This window comes from Atractosteus spatula, chromosome 10 (genome assembly GCF_055471065.1).
Source record: "Atractosteus spatula isolate fAtrSpa1 chromosome 10, fAtrSpa1.hap1, whole genome shotgun sequence".
NCBI classification, from domain to species: domain Eukaryota; kingdom Metazoa; phylum Chordata; class Actinopteri; order Semionotiformes; family Lepisosteidae; genus Atractosteus; species Atractosteus spatula.
In genome coordinates, this window is record NC_142715.1 from 6,061,744 (window position 1) to 6,082,500 (window position 20,757).

At 42.1% G+C, this 20,757-nt stretch overlaps 5 pseudogenes; all 5 read right to left on the reverse strand.

Moving 5' to 3' along the window:
- Positions 1-17,809: 17,809 nt before the first annotated feature.
- On the reverse strand, positions 17,810-17,928 carry LOC148824582 (5S ribosomal RNA; annotated as a pseudogene).
- Positions 17,929-18,461: 533 nt separating this feature from the next.
- Positions 18,462-18,570, reverse strand: LOC148824583 (5S ribosomal RNA; annotated as a pseudogene).
- A 537-nt stretch (positions 18,571-19,107) lies between these two features.
- On the reverse strand, positions 19,108-19,226 carry LOC148824584 (5S ribosomal RNA; annotated as a pseudogene).
- A 533-nt stretch (positions 19,227-19,759) lies between these two features.
- LOC148824585 (5S ribosomal RNA) lies at positions 19,760-19,868 on the reverse strand (annotated as a pseudogene).
- A 537-nt stretch (positions 19,869-20,405) lies between these two features.
- LOC148824586 (5S ribosomal RNA) lies at positions 20,406-20,524 on the reverse strand (annotated as a pseudogene).
- Between the last annotated feature and the right edge of the window lie 233 nt (positions 20,525-20,757).

Genomic DNA, 20,757 nt, shown 5'->3' on the forward strand with positions numbered 1-20,757 from the left:
CCCAGCCTGCTCCACGGTACTATGAGCGCCAAGGTGCGCGTCCTCCTCACCACAGAGCGAGGGCGTTACACTGCCCCCACCTGAAGCGTCTGGCATCCCGCCAATGTCGAACACCCCCCTTAGGCTGTACTCATACTCTGCTTAAGGCTGCGGAACTCTGCGTGAGCGGCCACTGCGGCGTGGTGGCGGCTGGCGGCCCGCGGACGCCCCATTGTCGGCCGGCTCCGGCACCGGCTGCTCCTCCCAGACTTGGTAGGGTGCCAGGCGGTCTTGGTGCAGGACCACCACTCTCCCCCGTGTTCTCCCAGCTTACAATCTCTGAGGTAGTTGTCACTAAACTCGGACGTGATGTGCCACACATGTGCCGTGTGCCTTTACTTTTGTAAAATTAAAGTCGAAACCCAAAACAGTAACATACTTAAGAGTAAATGCCTCCTAATAGCTAGCCAGCGCTCCTAGTTAGTAAAGTTGTTTGTGTCCCTGCCTGTCACGCGGGAAACCGGGTTTTGATTACCGACGGGGAGACAGCTAGTTTTTTTACTATCAGATTCCAATCTTTAATGCTGTGTGTGAGAGTTTACGTAACTTTCCTTTTCTCACATTTTCTGACGACTATTCCGAAGGAGCGCCCTGTCAACTCCTAATACTTTTCAAAAATCTGCCTGCATGTTTGATTATTTTTGTTTTATTTAGAAAAAGTTCAATATTGATCATAACTAAAGAAAATTATGATCAGAAACAAAAACAAAATGTTGAAGATGCAACTCGATCTTGAATCAGAGCTGGGTGACATGGGCTTCTGTTCTGATATGGTTGTACGAGAAACAGGAGGGATCTCTTCTCTCCTATGGAGCATGAGCTGAATCAGGAATGAGACGTTATATATCAACGCATGACCTACATCGTAAAACTAAAACTAAATTAAAAACTAACATTAAGTTGTCAGAGACATTCATTTATATACAAACAAGAGACAGACAAAGCAATAATTCTACATTAACTGAATTGAAATGGTCTGATTCAGAGCCTATGCAGCTCTTGCTAATACAACATTTTCCTTTGATTTCCTTTGAGGGCGGAGTTGTCTTTAAAATCTGGATTAAATAAAAAGGAGTGACGTCAGTGTAAAACAGCTTTCCTTCTTGGGGAACAACGGTTGTGTTCCATATTTCTAATTATTTTGGTTTCAAGATAGCAATTTAGTATGAAACATAAAGCTGGATAAAGCTGTTACACGTCATTTACAATGGTCTTTCAACTAATAGCCCGTGCAGGGATCAAACCCCAGCTGTTGGTACGAGTTGCGTAAGGCTCTGCAACATGCAGATGAGAAACTAACCTCTGCTTCTTCATTATATACACAGTGAGCTATATATGCGGGCTTACTGCCCCCTATGGGCTCTGTATTTGATTGCGGTACAAGACCGGCCGTGGAGAAATGAAGTGAAGAGGGTGTGTTCATTAAAAGGCTCATAGCATCCCTGGACGGTCTCAAACCACCACCCTTTTGGTTAACAACCGAGCCACAAAGACTCATGTACAGCTTAACATTTCTCGGTCTCGGTGAAGGTGATACACTCCGTAAAATTTCTGGAGAATCATTTGTTTTTAAAGGAAAATCGCCAACAGCGGCCGAGATCTATTGGAGTTTTCTCATTCTATACTGCAATTTCTGAAGGGTACCCTGTGAAAATACGAATTTTGACGAGAAGGGATGGACATATAAGGTCAGTAGGCTTGGGGAATTGGACCTTATGGTGAAGGCTGCGGGCTTGGCATCAGCAGAACCTGATCAATATCGGTTGACTCCGATATACTTTGACAACTTAACTTCTGGATTTAGAGACATTTACCTTAGTGTCGGTATACTAAGATGTTTTGGTAATGAGGAAGGAGGGACAAAGCAAATTGGCAGAATGTGTGCTATTTTGTTGACTACAAGTCCTCACATGCCAGAGGGTCAATATTAAAAAAACACGTAACAGTATAATCTCTTGTACTTCACGATTTAATGGTGTCTGTCACATTGTATCTCACACCTCAGTGTCAGAATTGTGAGACGAGTTTGTAATCAGGAGGGTGGGCCATAGCAATTCAGCAGAAATTGCATTCACCTTTTCCCAATGCATTCTCACATGCCATTTTCTCACATGCCATGCTCAGAGGGTCATATTTTTAAAATGGTACCATAAAATGTCCTGAAGTTCAGGATTTTGACAGTCTGTTATATTGTGTCTCACACCTTGATGTCAGAAATATGAGACGATTTTAAAATCAGGAGGGAGGGCCCTAGCAATATAGCAAACATTGCATTTACCATTTGACAATGTATTCTCTCATGCCATGTTCAGAGGGTCGTATTTAAAAAATGGTACAGTACAATGTCCTGAAGTTCAGGATTTTGATAGTCTTTTCCATTGTCTCTCACACATCTGTGTCAGAATTTTTAGACATTTTTATAACCAGGAGGTAGGTTCGATCACCCTCTGCTCATCCTCAGTTAACCATATAGTCTCATATGCCATGTTCTAAATGTCCCATTTAAAACTGCTATATTAAAATTTCTTGTAAAATGCAAGAGTTTGAGACTTTTTATGATCAGAAGGCAAGGTCGTGGAAAATATGCAGAAAGTGCCAGTGAATTTACGTTTTGCCTTTGTCTTATTTACTCGTTGTATAACATGCCAGTTTGTTTTATTGTGAGTTGTGTTTCTGAAATGTGTTTCATACAAAAATGCAATTTGGACAGTCTCTACTTACATATTCCCCTTTACTGAGGAAATGTACAGTAATACATCCGGATAAGTATTTTTAAAAATGACTGTAGAGAGCTATCTACAGGCGAAAGACGACATAACATCACAGCAGCAGCATTTAAGATGGAACGAAAAACGCAAAGCAGCAGCTGGCGAATAAGAAGCCAACTTCAGCCTCGTTAATGCAATAGCATTAGGTGAGGTGGAAAAATATTTCTTGCTCTGAATCTTAACATTTTTATAGGAGGTGTTCTAGGACTTCTTGCCTCAGAAAAAAAAAAAACTGCCAGTACATCACTTATTTCTACTCCATCAATAGCAGCAGTGTTATCAGTACTGAGCCCTAAATGTAGGTCCTATCATCATATAAAAAGTCGAAAGTATCGACTGCATTCAACTGATAAAATGTATCTTCTATGACAGTTATATCTTTATCCAAAATACATCGGAAACAAATTTGCATGTTTTTTTGGGGGGGATCCTGAAGACTGAGACTCAAAACTTTTTTTTTCCTTCTTTCCAGGAGGAAGGATTATTCAGATGCAAACATTGTCCCAAAATCAATGTACTCTCCATTGATATTCAAATCCTCAAATTCTTCATCTGAACGTTGATATTGAAATATGATATCGTACAAATTGTGGTTTTCTTTTTAAAGCAAATTTTATGCTTTAAATTAAATAAATTTTATTGATTATGAATGTGCCGGAAATATTTCAGTACTTTAGAGGGTTCTGCCATTTTAGATGTTATGCTGTTCCTGTCTGATTTATCAAATGTGTCATTTAAATCTCCAGTCATTTCTATATCAGTCTGAAGGCCTTGCAGTAAAGATTGCAATTCATCCAAAAATGCCAAGTTTCCCACTGGTGATACATACAAGGAAATTAATGTATATTTTTCCCCCAAATCAACAAATTTAAAATCAAATACCTCCCTCATCTGCAGGTGGAGAGAATAATGTCAGAATAAATACAGGTTTAAAAGTCAGGAGCATTGATAGTCCTATTTTAAAATGACACTAAAATGCTCACAATATATTAAAAAGCTCTGTAAAATGCAAAAATAATAAAAAAATATTAAAACAAGGTAAAAAGAAATAATACACAGTTATAAAGCTCAGGAATTATCAATGTGAAGTTACAATGGGTTGATTGTGTTTCATGTGATTTAAAAAATAAAATGTTTGCAAAAAATCCACTTACAATATGCTAAAAATGGCAAGAATACTTAACCTTTTACTACCAGTGACATATTTAGCCAATGTCCGCCTGGAATTTCCTCCCCCTTAAACATTTGTTATATCTCTGCAGCAGAACATAGCAGGAGCCTGGTTCAGGTCTTAAATTGAAGCTAACCCCCTTGGCTTTGAGTGTGAATAGTCAAATTTCTTATATTTCTTAATGTGTCCACTCAGCAGACAAACATATGAAAAAAAAACAGCTGGCAAACATTTTTTATTGGTCTTCAGAGGTCAGATTTTTCAACTATATGCATGTCAAGGGCCTGGGAATGATTTGAAAACCTTGTACTAGGTGGCTACTAGCTTGGATAAAAATTTGGGACAAATTGATCAATTAGAAAAAATTCTACATCATGTTTTGTGAAGACTGGACCTGGAATGAAATTACACGCCTATAATAAAAAATCATAAAAATATTGAAAATAATAAGAATAAAAACCATTGCAATTGCTATAAAACCTTAAGACACTGCTAGAGAGCCTGCTGTTATGCAATGAAAAAAAACCTCAGAGTTGCCTTCTGGTGTGAAAAAAAGGAGCACTGATAAGAAACTGATAAAAAACTGATTGATTATCCCTTCTGAGTCAATGATTGACAGCTAAAAATGCAGCCTGAAGCTTCTAGAGGAAGTCTCACCCCCTAAGGGCTCTGAATGGCTGAAAATACAAAGAATGACAGCGGTTTTTACCAATCAAATCGCCTTATTTCTGGCGCTCGTTCTTCAAACATTTACTACGTAATCAGTAACGTTTACTAGTCTCTAGCTCTTGAGATAAACTAGTCTGGGTTATTTTGGATATATATCATGCTCCAGAAGGTAAAAACATGGGATATATATATATATTTGCTGGTTTTTGCTTTTGCGTTTTTGTTGGTAAAAATGTATAATATTGACATGCTGTGCTTGCCGGGTTGCCGTGTGTTTTTACTGGGATTCTGCTAGTTCATTAATTTATTGGTTTATTGCATAATAGTGTCATGTCTGTGGAAACAAACTTTATGGTTTTGTTGTGGTGATATTTGAGAATACGTGCATGTGAGAAAATTTGTGGAGCGGTTTCAAAGAAACGTTGTTTATCTCGCGTTTATCTTAAAAATAAAAAGTGTCATCTGGGGAGACAGGAGTGGTCCTCGGTGACCGCGATCCGGACTAAGTTAACAGGTGTGTAATTTAAAAAAAAAAACAAGTTAAAAATAAATACTAAATGGGTTTAACATTCAGGAATGTAATTGGTCAGATGCTTACGATAAGTGATGCTGGTGTTCCGTGTGATTTAGCGAATTAAAAAAATGATTCATTTTAAAAACGGCAAGAGCTCGTATGAAAAAAAAGTTCCTAAGTATCTTTGTTACAACAGCCGCGCCAGAACTATTCAGATACTGTACATCAGAAAAGTACCTGAACTTGACTGGTTTATATTCAGTTATGTGCACTGGGAACGAAAGGGAGACTTAGATGGATTTTATTAGGGTTTTAGGAATCAGAAAATGTATTTTTACACGTTTATGCCTACGAGCAGAAATAACTTCCTGCTTTCAGCGCTTTTTTTGGTTCTACTTGTAACCTCGAACAGAGAAACCCAGTACTGACTCACAGAAACACCCCGGAGTTTCTGTGTTTCTGTGATTTAAAAGGGATGTATGCAGCGGTGTTACGAGTCTGGAAGGAGGAGACGCGCATTCCGCACGGGGAGCGTAGAGCAATGAGCCGCACCTGCTGCGCGCTGAGTCCTGTCCTATATAACCGCTGAGCACGGACACACAGAGTCTTTAGCCAGTGTTGGAGATTTATGATTTCAATGTTTTTTTTCCTTTTGAGCAGAAGATGGATTTCTTCCTCTAGTTAAAGTTATTGGAGTTGTGGTTACTGTGCTAGACCGTCGGGAATAGCGCTTTTATTTATTTTTTTTATCAAGCAGTCTGCTGTATACTGTACGTGAAATAAAGATAAGAGTGCTTTCTTGATACTTCACAAGAGTATACATAATTCACGAGCTGTATTAAAAAAAATGAACTGGAAGAAAAGCAATAGGGCTGGAGTTTATAGACTGTGATGCAAATACGAGAGTAGGAGAGGAGGGGACTAATTCAGGAGCACAACCGGCCCTCTCCTGCCCATTCTCCCACCAGGGTCTGTTGTAAGCCAGTGTGAAATTCAGTTCCTTGCAGTTCAGCTTTTGATCACTCAGCTGCTTTGCCCTGGGAATATGGGGCAAATAAAGGAGATAGCAACCAGACTAGAGGGAGAGTTTTTATTCCTAAGGGATGACTTGTTTTACAACAGCAGACAACTTAAAGAAACAAAAACCTCTGTTCTGCTGCTCCAGGTTGGTTCCACTGGGAACAAGTGTGGCCAGGAGCTCATGAACAGTAATTAGGGGTTGTTTCCACAAGGGGGGCTGGAGTAAGTTAGATGTCAAGGGCAATAAAACTCATTAGACCTAATTGACCAGTTAAAGTGAGTTGTTCTGCTTTCTGCACAGAAACCAGTGCTCTCTTCTCAATGTGAGGGTGAGTCTGTCAGTGATATAACAGCTAGGCAGGACTGCCACTGTGGTCTATTTCATCACCTGTGACCCCATCTTCCAAAGACAACAGTCCAATCTAGCATAGAGTGTCCCGGACTGCTCCGTCAGTGACAGTGAGAGGTTTATCTTGTCTCTTGTTCCGCCAGAATGTAACTAATAGTGACCCCTTAATGGAGGAAACTTTAGCTTTTGTAGGTAATTTTACCACTTGACAATGTTACAGGTGTTGGGGGGGAACCCCTAGTGATCCCTGAGTCTCGCATAGACAATGGCCAGTCTACACAAACCTCCAGTCAACACAGCCCTGACCCCTGTTATGTCACCCAGGTCTACACTGTGAGACAATGATTATTTAGGAAAATTGTAAGGAATGCATTCCAAAGCAGTCAATGGAAGTATGGAATTAAAATAGTCAAGTCTTGATAAATAGAGTATATTATCTATTTATTATACCTTTACATTGTGACAAAAATAAATTTCAAGTCCATTATGAGCACACACAGCATATTAAAGATGGGTCTCTGCACTGTAAAGGAATCTCAGTTCACTTATAAAAACTTTAGCTAATAAACCTGAAATGTCATTTCTTTTATTGCTTGTTCTTTAAGGTACTAACTCATTGACATTATGTAGATTAAAATAAGACTATTCACAAAGAAAAAGCATTTATCACAAATGTATCATGCCAAATAAACTCTAGTAATCAAGAGCAATTAAGAAAAGGAAACAAAACCATCTTTTGAGGATGCCAGATAGAAATGTAAACACACACTCACACGTGGGGCCAATCTTACCAGAAATCAATTAACCCACCAGTGATCTTGGACTGATGTCTGAAAACCAGAGCAAACAGTACAATATTAAGGTACTAAAGCTATTAGTAGAACAGATCTAGCTTCTCAACATAATACTTATGTCTGAACTTCATTGAATAGTGACACTTCAATCTTTCATATTCAATATTTTTCACAAAATCAACAGCTGAGAACAGACCGCCATATACCTTTATCCAGTGGTTTTCAGAGCAGAGACATCCGTGTGGGCAAGAGTTCTTTCCCTGAGGTCCACTGCACGTCAGCTAGCCACGTTCTGGCTGGGTTGTGTGTACTCCTGGGAACGTCGCCTGTAATGAATATTGGGGACTTTGTACAAATTAATAATGTGAGCATATTAATATGATTTGTGTTGAAGCCAAACATAGACAATCACTGTTAAAACTTGAATTCAACCTCCAGTGTCTGCTTTTGAAATGCTGATCATCACCCGTCTTCTGGCTTCTAGATGCACGTGTTAATGGATATTTCTTGTCTTCTTTTTTTTCCCCCCATATGCTCTTCTCTGTATCATTAAGTACTTCTGGGTCATTTCATGTACCTCGTGGCATCTTGGCTGCTGGTGGTGAATGGCAGGCAGCTGCTCTAAAAATAACATGCCTATTAATATGATGTTGAAGACAAAACCAAAACAATACAACTTTGTTTTGCACTTTACAATTTATCACAACCTTGTCATATTTACAGTCATCAACTGATTTAGGCTGCTGTTCCTGTGAAAAATGTCCTTTGTTTAAGAAAGATTCAATTTAAAATCTTTAGGTTTTAAATATAAACCACTGGCAATATGGTAATCACTTTTACAACTTTTAAGAAGTTGCAAGATAGCTCTACAACTATGTTGTCCTTAACCTATTCAGAAACTACCACTAATATTGTAAGAAATTGTTCTCTAGACTCTAGATCTTGTGGGCTCTGTTCTTGATAAATTGGAAAGGTGTCGTTCATGAAGTACAGTACTCTGTCGATCTCTCTCTTACCAAGAGACTACCCATCTAACGCTGCAGGAAACTCCAGTGCCTGGTCTGGGAATGCTGTGCTATTCAGATTTTGTCAATAAATTTCAAGAATGGTTCACCTTTTTGTTTGTTTTGGGATAGTTATCTGCCTTCTATACTCTTCTGAAAATCATGTATCTTTTTAGCAGTCCCATATCCCTTCCTTATATCCTTGCTGATAAGAATGAGAAATGCTATTTTCAAGACATTAACACGGATATAATTTTTACATTAATTCCAAGGTACAAGAAAATGAATATCTTCAAAATATGCACTTTAATATACTTACTTAGTTTCTTTTTTGGAAATGGTCAGTTAACCAACCACTCCAGAGCTTGTCCTTCACCTTGAAATTATTTCCTGGAAATGCTGTAATCACAGAGGAGCTCTTCTCCCCTCAACAATGTCCCTTTTTGTCACAGACAGATTTACGACTGTTCGTTGATTATAAATGACTTTCTTACAGCCCTTACATTGTCTTTTCTCTTTGATGGATTTATCCATCTTCCGATTTGCCTCCTTATCCGGGAGGCAGGCTCAGTGTTTTTCACGAGCATCAATGCACAGTTTTTGTGCAGGTTCATCTGAAAAGAAAAGACATCTCATGTCTCCCTCTGTCATCTGTGAGCTTCAGCAGTTGTCTTTGTGATGACCTTGCCATTGTAATCACACACCTCCTCTCCCTTCTGGAAACACCTGGAAGTCACAAACTTCTTCCCCTTCACAGGATCGTCAGTGATGCTCAGGCCTTCCCAGATTTGATACTTTATCAAATTTTTAATTTGCATGTCATTTGGTGGCAGTCCTGTGTTGGGCTTCCACTTCTCAAGCACTTCAGACACTGTTGATACATTGGCTGACCAGTCCATCTTCTCCGTCTCCTTTCACAGCTGCTGACCTGGGCATTACAGCGCAGTTTAGTGAAGTAAAGATGAAACGGCTGATAAAACACAAATAAAATGCAATTAAGGTACATTCCAGATTTTCTTAAATACTGTACATGATTGGAGCTATGCAGGTGGAGGTCTTTTGTTCGGTATTAACATGGATTTTAATTGGCTTCTATGAAAATTGGCCATGGTGTGAGTGAGTCCTGTGATGGACTGGTGTCACATTATGGGTGATACAGTACTTTGCATCCACTGCTTGCCAGGATGGTTCCAGTTCTACCACAACCCTGAATTGAGTGGATGGGTATATCAATGTAGCCATCAACTTGCATGTTCCTCTTCTTCACTCAATGCAAAGGAAGCCAGCTGTTGTTTGAGGTTTTGTGCTCTTTAACAGGAATTATGACCATTTTTGTGCCCGCTTGTTGAAACAACACTTTCTTTGCACCCATTCCTCAACCTGTAATAGTGAGAAAATAAAAATGAATACACCAAACTGTAAAAATCGCATATATGTAATTTCTTACTTTTGTTGTATGAAAGTATTCTTACTGTCATGTTCTTTACCACCCCGGGGTGCTACAGGTGCTTCAGCTGGAGAAAGGCCTGCAGGTAATACAGTACAAGAAGCTGCTCAGGCAAGGTGATGTCTTGCCCAGTCTGTGCAACACATCTCTCTTTGCAACCATCAACACCTTCCAGCAATCCTTCGTACTTGGTTCTGGACTCTGCAACTGTCTATATCTGTGGGAGAAATTAATACTCATCAACTTTTTTTGTATTCAAATTAAAAGTACAACTGAAAGAAGTTTTAAAATGAAAATGACCTATTTTTAGTAATCTCTTGGCAACATTCTTACTGTTCTTCTTCTGAATATCCTTTAGGATACTTTGGAAGTTGATGATGAGGTTAGCCAGGCTGGGATCCTCTACTTTCACACTGATATCATTTAGGATGTAGCCCGGAAAATGGTTTATGTTCTTAATATAATTAGCAATGATTTGGTGAGACAGTCTAGTGGTCTTCATTTGGTTACAATAATTGTTGTTTTGGATAGGCCCTTTACAAAGTTTAAGGAAGATGCAGATGGATCCATAAAAACAGGAATCTGGAAACATTTTCTACCTGACAAATGTAGAGTCACTATGTTTATGGCTGAGATTTCACATGGGTGAATTTTAAGCTAAGGAGTAAAAACATGTGCTATGGAAATATCACTGCTCAATTTTAAATGCCTTTAAAAAATAAATACCTCCTGAGAGCAATCTGCCACTTCAAGATCCTTGGTAAGGTCCTGTTTAAACCCAGCCAGGTGAGGAGCATCCAGGGAGTGCGTTCTGTCCAGTCCAGCCTGGGTCACCGTCTTCCCGAGAGCCTGCTGATGGCTTTTAAGAACTGAGGGACAGTAGGAATACAAAATACACATTTAACATTTTTACTTCTAAGACAAACTAGAATACAAGTATAAAACAAAAGATACATTTGGAAAAAATAGAAAGTTCTCCAGAACTCACATCTTCCCCTTCCTCTTCCACTTCAGTCTCTGGCATCTCTTCCTCCTGGACAGCAGCCTCTTGCTCAGGGCATCTGGACCACTAGTATATCATTTTAACATACCCTTACATAAAGGTAAAGGTTAGAAATGAAACAGAAGAACCCTTATAAATTATAAATATCTTACCTTGCTGATGTGTCTTCAGGATTCCACATAAAACAGTCCATGGACTCCGCCAGTCTCACATTCTCACCACACATGAGCCCTATGCTCTTGTAATCCCCGACCTGCCCATTCCTCAGGTGATTCAACAAGTCCTTCCTGGCCTGGAGAAGGACCTTGCTGATCTCCTCTGCTGAGGCTCATTTCATACACACCCTCTTTAAGTGAAGAGGAAACTGGTCAAATGTCTTCAGGCAGGTCTTGCACACCAGAGGAATCCTCATGGGTCTCTTTTGAAAATAAATAACTTTTGTGTAAAGGAACAAGTCAAGACTGTTCCAGTTTCTTAACCGAGCCTTAATTTTCTCTCCAATAGCTTCACCATATTGTTTATTGTATTTTTATCAGAATTATACCTTGCTCTAAAATAATGACTTTATAAAACAACTTAACTCTTACTTGGTCTTGTTCGCAGTCTTTCCAGTAGAAGTCGTTGTAGAATTTAAAAACTGCTGTGATAATTTGATCTGCCCGAGTGTCCTTCCCTAACCCAGTATTGATAGCTTGTGTACTGTAGGGTCCAAAGGTGGTGTTCTGCAATTTCCTCCCATAATGTTTCTTTGATCAGTTGGAAGCCAGTGTGAAAGCTTCCTCCCAGTGGGGAAGCTCAAGATCCTCTAGTTGTATGACAGATTTTCCTCGTAGTGCTCTTCGAGGATCTGCAGTGTGGTGTGAAGCCAATTTTTGGCATTGCTTACCAGCTTCAAATATGTGAGTTTGGGTGGCTTGGCAGGTTTTATGAGGCGCTTGAGTTCCTCGGTCTTCCATCGTAGGCTGGCGGGTGCTCGGTTCTCCCGTCCAATAAAACTGCTGTGTTTTGTAAATGGTGGACTGTTTGGATCATTTTGTAGATGATCCTGGTTCCTTGTTGGAAGGTATCCTGTCTGTTTGACATGTTTGTTGTGTAGGCAGTGTGGAGGGTGACCGTACGGTTGCGTGCATTGTCAACTCTGGATTGATCCATACTTACCATTTAAATGCCTAAAGCTTCGTTGACACCGTTAGGTTTCCACTGTTAGGCAGCTTTACCTCTGTAGAATCTGTGGCTCCATAGGAAGACAATCTTGCTTTTCTGTGTGTCGCTATGTTTCTGCCTGGGTCTTCTTCAGGCATTGTTCTGGAACACTGTCCATGCTGGCCTGTTTTTATCCTGTTTTGTAAGGGGCAGTGTGTTGTAGTTCCTCCTAGGGGGGCTAGTTTGTATCCTATGGTCTGTGTTCCTTCTGTACGTTTCTGTATGAGTAGGTGCAGTTTCAGTTGGTGAATGGGTTTCTGCTTTCCCTGGTGGGGATTATGCATGGACCATTAACATCTCAATAGGCAATCAGGGTCTTTTGTTTTCCTCCCTAGTAGGACTGTGCAAGCTGTGCGAGTTTCCATAGCTGATTGGTTTCAGTTATTCTTCTGTTTGTTGCGTGTTAGTATGGTGAAGAGTTCCAGTCCCTGTAGGATCTGGCTAGTTAGGAGAGGGGAACAAAGCTCCTTCTCCCAGATTTTATCCGAGAGGGGATCATCTGGGACAAGGAGAGCACTCTCCTTCCAACGACTAAAACCCTCCTGGTTTTTCTGATGTTCAGGTCTTGTGTAAAGATAGTATTAAGTCTTTTGATCCACTCCCTTTCCTTTTTCTTTCTTTCTATCTCTGTCCAGTTGGGGTTGCTTTCCAGTCCCGTGGTTCCTGATGTACCTGTGTTGTGTCAGCTGGGTTCGGATGGAGTTACCCGTTCCCCCCCACATAGGTCACCCCGCACTTTTTGCACTGGATGCTGTAGATGGCGTTATTGATGTTTTCTGAGAGTGCCCTTTGCAACTGGAAGATTTCTTTAGTTTCTTTGTTTTGGATCGTTGTTTTCTGTTATGAAATGTTTGGCTCTTGGTGTATATGATCTGTTGTGTACAGGTTTTAGCTTGCTTTGGACTAATTAATGCTGAAGGTTTTTGTTTTTTTCTGTGTGCAGATATGATTTTGTGCTCCCTCAGTATGTTTGTGTTTTCTAATATCATGGTTTTTGGTTGGTTTTTATGCTGAGTTGAGAATATGATGTGTTGAGGGGTATTTTTCTGTCATCTGGAGTTTTTCTATTTAGAAATGTTTGTGCCACATTTTTGAGGAAACTTTGTGTGTATCTTCTCTGGCATAAAGCTTGGAAGAGTGTGTATTTGGCTTCCTCAAAGTCTTGTTGTTGTGTACAGATTTTGTGGAAGTGTAGGAGTTGTGATTTTACCAGTCCTTTGAAAGTATGTTTTGGGTGGAAGCTATCCTTGTGCAGTAAGCCGTGTGAATGTGTCTTTGAAAAATACCTTGATGTCCAGTTTGTCTGTGTTGTTGAAGGAAGAAACCTTGTATGCGGTGGTGTCTAGGAAGTCTATCAGGCTACCATGCTTGGTGTATTTGAGTTTAATGGACCTGTGGTGTGTGTTGAGGCTGTTAATGATTTCTTGTAAGGCTTGATATGTGCTGCCTATATGTTTATTTTTTATATCTTTGCCCTGGGATGGACTGGTGTCCTTTCCAGGGTGTAGCCTGCCATGTGTCTATTTCTTGCCACGGTTTAAAGTGGAGTTACAATCTTACTATTTTTTCAGTTTTAAATTGACATTTACAAATGTATATTGAAGCAGCTACCCACCTGAACTAAACTATGTCAGCATGTGTAGTCTGCAAAGGAACAAGTAATAGGTTTATTCCATACTGAAAAGAGAAGAGAGAAAACTCAATGTTTCGGCTGTGAAGCCTTCTTCAGGTGTGAGAAAGACAGGGCAGATTACAAAGATTAAATAGCACAGAAGAACAAAAGCTGGGAGAGGGGAGGAGGCAGGAGCAGCAGAGAGGCCACTCAGGAAGTGCAAAATGGAGAGAGGTGAAGAAAGGTGTGAAGTCAAAACCTGCAAGAGAATAGAGAAGATTACTTTAAAATAAATCAGTCATTGAGAGATCCTGGCTATTTGAGGTGAAAAGAAAAACTATGGGCTTGGAGAAATCTTTAACCTTCCCAGCCCTAATATGTTCTCTGAAGTGTTCTCCTAGTCTCCTTTCGGTTTCCCAAATGTAGATAGCTGGGCATTTTTTGCAAAAGATACAGTAAATGAGATAGAGGATGTTGTCAGGGTTATCCGGAATTGTCCTGTGATGCCCTGAATGTCGGTAGATATGTATTTGCAAATGATGCAGCGAGTGCTATTGCAGGGGAAGGTGCTGAGTGCGAGGGAGCTGTGAACAAGAAGCTTATGTGGTGGTCAGCGATAAGAGATGATTGGGCGGTCGGAAAAAAGAGTACCAATGGAGGGATCGTCCTGTAAAATGTAGTCATTGTTAATGATGGTCCTGGGGATAGAAATTGGGTTAGGGTGGTAGGGAAGCACCGAGGGAATGCAGTTGTGAGACTGGGAGTTCCTGATTGAGTTGATGATCCGAGGGCTGTTTTTGGCCCGGGAGTAGAATAAAGCGACACCTTTCATCAAACTTTTTGACAGGTACCACGCCCCCTTTTTCAGCCAATGGGAGGCCGCCATGGGCAGATGTCCTGCCCCCTTATCGGCCAATGGTGCAATGTTATGGGTGGATGTCCCGCCCCCTCCAGAGCCAATGGTGTGTCATAATGAGTGTTGTTGTCCCGCCTTCCACCCCGAGCAGCCCCAGGCCTCAGGGTCCAAATGCCCACCACCACATCCCCTTCGATTTATAAATAAGTGTGTGAAAGCGCGTATTAGCGATGAGGGATGGAAGGTGATCATGTCTGCTGCAGGTTTGAATGCAATCTATTATAACCCTAGGGAATCGGCGGTGTGGGAAGTCTGGTGAGGGCCGCGAGTTTCCGGGATGTGAGCACACACACACACACAGACTAACTGACTGACTGACTGAGTAAAGTGTCACAGAAAGAACTTGCAGGACAAATAGCATGTGAAATGTGAACCACTTTATTTCATCAGTAGGTTTTAAATTACAGAAACATCCCAGTATACACTTTTAAACTTTTCACACACATTACAGACTACTGCTTGCAATCGCCAATTAAATGTTGGTGCAGAAAATTAGTTGTAGCTATCGCCCCAACATTGTTCAGAAACTCAGCAGCATCTGAAAAAGCATTCATAACGCCCTTTCTCTCGCCATTTCTATAGCCATGAACACCGAACTGGGCGACCCTAACAGAGCAAATAAATTAGCCTGAGTGATCAGAGGGACGGTGTTACCACAGGTTCTATGTAAAATACGTTGTATTTTGGAATACACACCGCTGAATCCGCCAGGCTTCAGTTTCTGATCTGAAAACATCAGAATCGCAGTAATTTCACTCATGTTCTTTACATGCACATCTATCTCTTTAACAAATTCAAGGACATTAGCATTCAGTTAATTGATTTTCATTTCAAGCTTTGCAGAAAGAAGAGTGTAAAGCACTTTTTGTAAGAATTCTTACGTATACATTCGAAATTTTTCATTCTTCTCACGATGGCACACCTGTGTCTGTAAAACAGAGTGAAAGCTCTATTCACATTGCGAGTATTTCACAGCCCTGGTTTTACATAGATCTTTTTTCTTTTCTGTAAAAATAAGTATAAATAAGTATAAAATAAGTTTTGCAACGCACCAAAAGTCACGTGTAGTATTTTTCCATCTACCTTTACAAGTAAGGAGCGTACGTACTCATATGGCGAGCGGTCGTCAATTATTTTTCTCAGCAAGTGCTTTATACTCCGCTCAGTATCATCTGTAAAAGTATAGGCACCCAGGCCACTGGCGATGTACAGAACAGCCGATAAAATTCGGGCTAAACTGAGACACTTATAAATTTCTAATGCGGCAAACAACACATCTTTGTACTGTAACATGACCAGGGGAAGGGTCATTCATAACAGGTATTTTCGGAATGACCTACTTAAAATACTAGATATGGACCTTAGCAAAATGGCTGCCAAAAAGAATCAGCTGACCGGTAAATGGAAAGGGTCTACCCTGAGAAACAATGAGACACAGCTGAGCCGCATCAGGAACCGAAATATAAGTGCCCCAGAGGCAGTGAACAGGGCGGAAGCCGATAAGGTGAATGCGGTTTGGAGGAAAAGAGAGGAAAGAGGTGTATGTTAAAGATCGGGCTAAAGAATAACGGACTACTGAAAGGAGAAAAGGTTTATGGTTTTTGGATTACGGACACTGGATAAGGATACATCGCGGATTGGCTTTATTACGGACTTTTGGAACTCGGATCGGATCAGGATTAAGGGAACGGATTACGGACTGTATTTGGAAGATAGTTGGAGGAAGAAAAGCCACGAAACTCAGGAAAGAAAAGTGTGGTGTGAGTACTACTTTCATTTACATAAACTTTCCCCCGGAGACACCACAGTACCCATCCACGCACCCGACAACTAGGCAAGTGTGACCCCGTTGACCTGGATGATTAATCAAACGGGCCGCGCATTCATCAACCACAACCCCCTTTAAACAATGGTTGAAGGTGCAACATACCACCGACTTTACAATCTGATCCATAGCATCGGGCTCATTAGAGCCATCGTTAGTGAAACTAGGTTGAACATCATCATTAATCACATTTTGGCGAACACACATGAACAGACACGAAACATTCAAGCTTGATGGTAGTTTGAAGATTGATGCGTCGACCTCTTCGTTATTCTATTAAAGGAAAAAAGAAAAGGAAGGCTTAACAAAATAAATAGGCATGCTTTTTACCTAAAATATTTACAATTGTAATGCCTCTTTTGTGTTAGAGTTTTTCGTTTGCTTCGAACTTGCTGTGGTTTAATATTTACCATTTGTAGCAACTCTTCATCAGTCGTTGACGGACCCCCAACACCTGAATCACCGTCAGAGTTCACATGACAGCCACTGTCACACACCACTGAGTGCTGGGTCAGCTTTTGCTAAAAAGAAGACAAAGTGTTGAAAACGAAATACGCAGATTGAAACGACAATTCCACTATCAGAAAAAATATTTTAGCAACCTACTTCTTCAGTTTGCATAGCAGAGGAATCCGATGATTCACTACTCAAAGAAGCCATCTTCGCAGCAGTCAATATCGGGGCCTGACAGCTCAGGTGTCACACTTCAAAACCGGCAAGTCGGCTAATTTAAGCATAAACTCCAAATTTGTAACCATGCCTACATAACTCAAGACATTTTTCAAATGGTTGTGATGTTTTAGAACGCCCCACCATATCCCCCCGCCCCAAAATCACGTGTTTTATCGAGAGTGAAAAGTAATCACGTTGAATTAAAATATGTAAGCTTATTTCAATGACAAATTCTCAACAACTTTTCAAAAGTTTGAAATGATTTTCCACGTACCCTGAACGTAAAGTCTTTAAACCTTAAAAATATTAACATGCAACCCAAGCCTCAAATGATGTGTGTTTCTCTAGAAAAGAAATTACATTGAATCAAAAAATGTAAAACTTATTTTATCTTTTGAGAAGAGCGTTGTAGGGCGGGTGTTTATATTTTAGTGGATAGGTCATAAAAGTGTTAAAATAATTGAATAAGACACATTTAGCAGCGATAACTTATAAGCACGAGCAAAAATTGATATTTATAACGCTTATAGATTTTAATAATATAACAGACTTTACTAAAATGTTTACTTTTAAAATAAATATTACATCACAACATGTCCACACCCAGGCACCTGCCGTTAAAGGTTATGGGATGTAGAGATACAGTATATAAGGTTCATGATGAGAATAAAAAACGCTCATGCTAATACACAAGCACCCGTGTCTCGCCAAAGCTGACAAATAAACAGACGGACAAGCCGCACTGCACGTGTGAACAGGGGAATGAGCGAGCGAGCGGGGATAGGGCGCCTCCTGCGCTTAAAAGCTTACAGCACCTGGTATTCCCAGGCGGTCTCCCATCCAAGTACTAACCAGGCCCATCCCTGTTTAGCTTCCGAGATCAGACAAAATCAGGCGTGCTCAAGGGGGTGTGGCCGTAAGCAAGAGCAGGGTTCGCTGGCACCCTTCTTATAGAGAGGACAGCTCCGTCACCTCTTTTACGACGCTGCTTTTTTTCCCTTGCGTTTTTCTCTTCTTCCCACGTTCTCTCTCTTCACTGCCCTCGTCCCCGCTCTATTTCACTTCAGCCTTTCACTCTTGCTTCCTTCCAATGAGGACGGAGCTGCGGGAGAAAGGGCGCTATAGAGGATCGCTGTGGAGAGCTGCTGCTGTGCTTTGACATCTGAGCTCTGTGGAAAACGATCTCAATACAATTCTGAAAAACGCGACTCCCCGAACGCCAGCCGAACAAGTCTCCACAGCCGAAGCGCTGTGTCTCTTTTCAGCTGGCGATAAACCTTTCCTCGATCCTTTGCAGACTTGTAAAACTGTTCATGATCAGAATAAAAAACGCTCACGCTAATACACAAGCACCCGTGTCTCGCCAAAGCTGACAAATAGACGGACAAGCCGCACTGCACGTGTGAACAGGGGAATAAGCGAGCGAGCGGGGATAGGGCGCCTCCTGCGCTTAAAAGCTTACAGCACCTGGTATTCCCAGGCGGTCTCCCATCCAAGTACTAACCAGGCCCATCCCTGTTTAGCTTCCGAGATCAGGCATGCTCAAGGGGGTGTGGCCGTAAGCGAGAGCAGGGCTCGCTGGCACCCTTCTTATAGAGAGGACAGCTCCGTCACCTCTTTTACGACGCTGCTTTTTTTCCCTTGCGTTTTTCTCTTCTTCCCACGTTCTCTCTCTTCACTGCCTTCGTCCCCGCTCTATTTCACTTCAGCCTTTCACTCTTGCTTCCTTCCAATGAGGACGGAGCTGCGGGAGAATGGGCGCTATAGAGGATCGCTGTGGAGAGCTCCTGCTGTGCTTTGACATCTGAGCTCTGTGGAAAACGATCTCAATACAATTCTGAAAAACGCGACTCCCCGAACGCCAGCCGAACAAGTCTCCACAGCCGAAGCGCTGTGTCTCTTTTCCGCTGGCGATAAACCTTTCCTCGATCCTTTGCGGACTTGTAAAACTGTTCATGATCAGAATAAAAAACGCTCACGCTAATACACAAGCACCCGTGTCTCGCCAAAGCTGACAAATAAACAGACGGACAAGCCGCACTGCACGTGTGAACAGGGGAATGAGCGAGCGAGCGGGGATAGGGCGCCTCCTGCGCTTAAAAGCTTACAGCACCTGGTATTCCCAGGCGGTCTCCCATCCAAGTACTAACCAGGCCCATCCCTGTTTAGCTTCCGAGATCAGACAAAATCAGGCGTGCTCAAGGGGGTGTGGCCGTAAGCAAGAGCAGGGTTCGCTGGCACCCTTCTTATAGAGAGGACAGCTCCGTCACCTCTTTTACGACGCTGCTTTTTTTCCCTTGCGTTTTTCTCTTCTTCCCACGTTCTCTCTCTTCACTGCCCTCGTCCCCGCTCTATTTCACTTCAGCCTTTCACTCTTGCTTCCTTCCAATGAGGACGGAGCTGCGGGAGAAAGGGCGCTATAGAGGATCGCTGTGGAGAGCTGCTGCTGTGCTTTGACATCTGAGCTCTGTGGAAAACGATCTCAATACAATTCTGAAAAACGCGACTCCCCGAACGCCAGCCGAACAAGTCTCCACAGCCGAAGCGCTGTGTCTCTTTTCAGCTGGCGATAAACCTTTCCTCGATCCTTTGCAGACTTGTAAAACTGTTCATGATCAGAATAAAAAACGCTCACGCTAATACACAAGCACCCGTGTCTCGCCAAAGCTGACAAATAGACGGACAAGCCGCACTGCACGTGTGAACAGGGGAATAAGCGAGCGAGCGGGGATAGGGCGCCTCCTGCGCTTAAAAGCTTACAGCACCTGGTATTCCCAGGCGGTCTCCCATCCAAGTACTAACCAGGCCCATCCCTGTTTAGCTTCCGAGATCAGGCATGCTCAAGGGGGTGTGGCCGTAAGCGAGAGCAGGGCTCGCTGGCACCCTTCTTATAGAGAGGACAGCTCCGTCACCTCTTTTACGACGCTGCTTTTTTTCCCTTGCGTTTTTCTCTTCTTCCCACGTTCTCTCTCTTCACTGCCTTCGTCCCCGCTCTATTTCACTTCAGCCTTTCACTCTTGCTTCCTTCCAATGAGGACGGAGCTGCGGGAGAATGGGCGCTATAGAGGATCGCTGTGGAGAGCTCCTGCTGTGCTTTGACATCTGAGCTCTGTGGAAAACGATCTCAATACAATTCTGAAAAACGCGACTCCCCGAACGCCAGCCGAACAAGTCTCCACAGCCGAAGCGCTGTGTCTCTTTTCCGCTGGCGATAAACCTTTCCTCGATCCTTTGCGGACTTGTAAAACTGTTCATGATCAGAATAAAAAACGCTCACGCTAATACACAAGCACCCGTGTCTCGCCAAAGCTGACAAATAAACAGACGGACAAGCCGCACTGCACGTGTGAACAGGGGAATGAGCGAGCGAGCGGGGATAGGGCGCCTCCTGCGCTTAAAAGCTTACAGCACCTGGTATTCCCAGGCGGTCTCCCATCCAAGTACTAACCAGGCACATCCCTGTTTAGCTTCCGAGATCAGACAAGATCAGGCATGCTCAAGGGGGTGTGGCCGTAAGCGAGAGCAAGGCTCGCTGGCACCCTTCTTATAGAGAGGACAGCTCCGTCACCTCTTTTACGACGCTGCTTTTTTTCCCTTGCGTTTTTCTCTTCTTCCCACGTTCTCTCTCTTCACTGCCTTCGTCCCCGCTCTATTTCACTTCAGCCTTTCACTCTTGCTTCCTTCCAATGAGGACGGAGCTGCGGGAGAAAGGGCGCTATAGAGGATCGCTGTGGAGAGCTGCTGCTGTGCT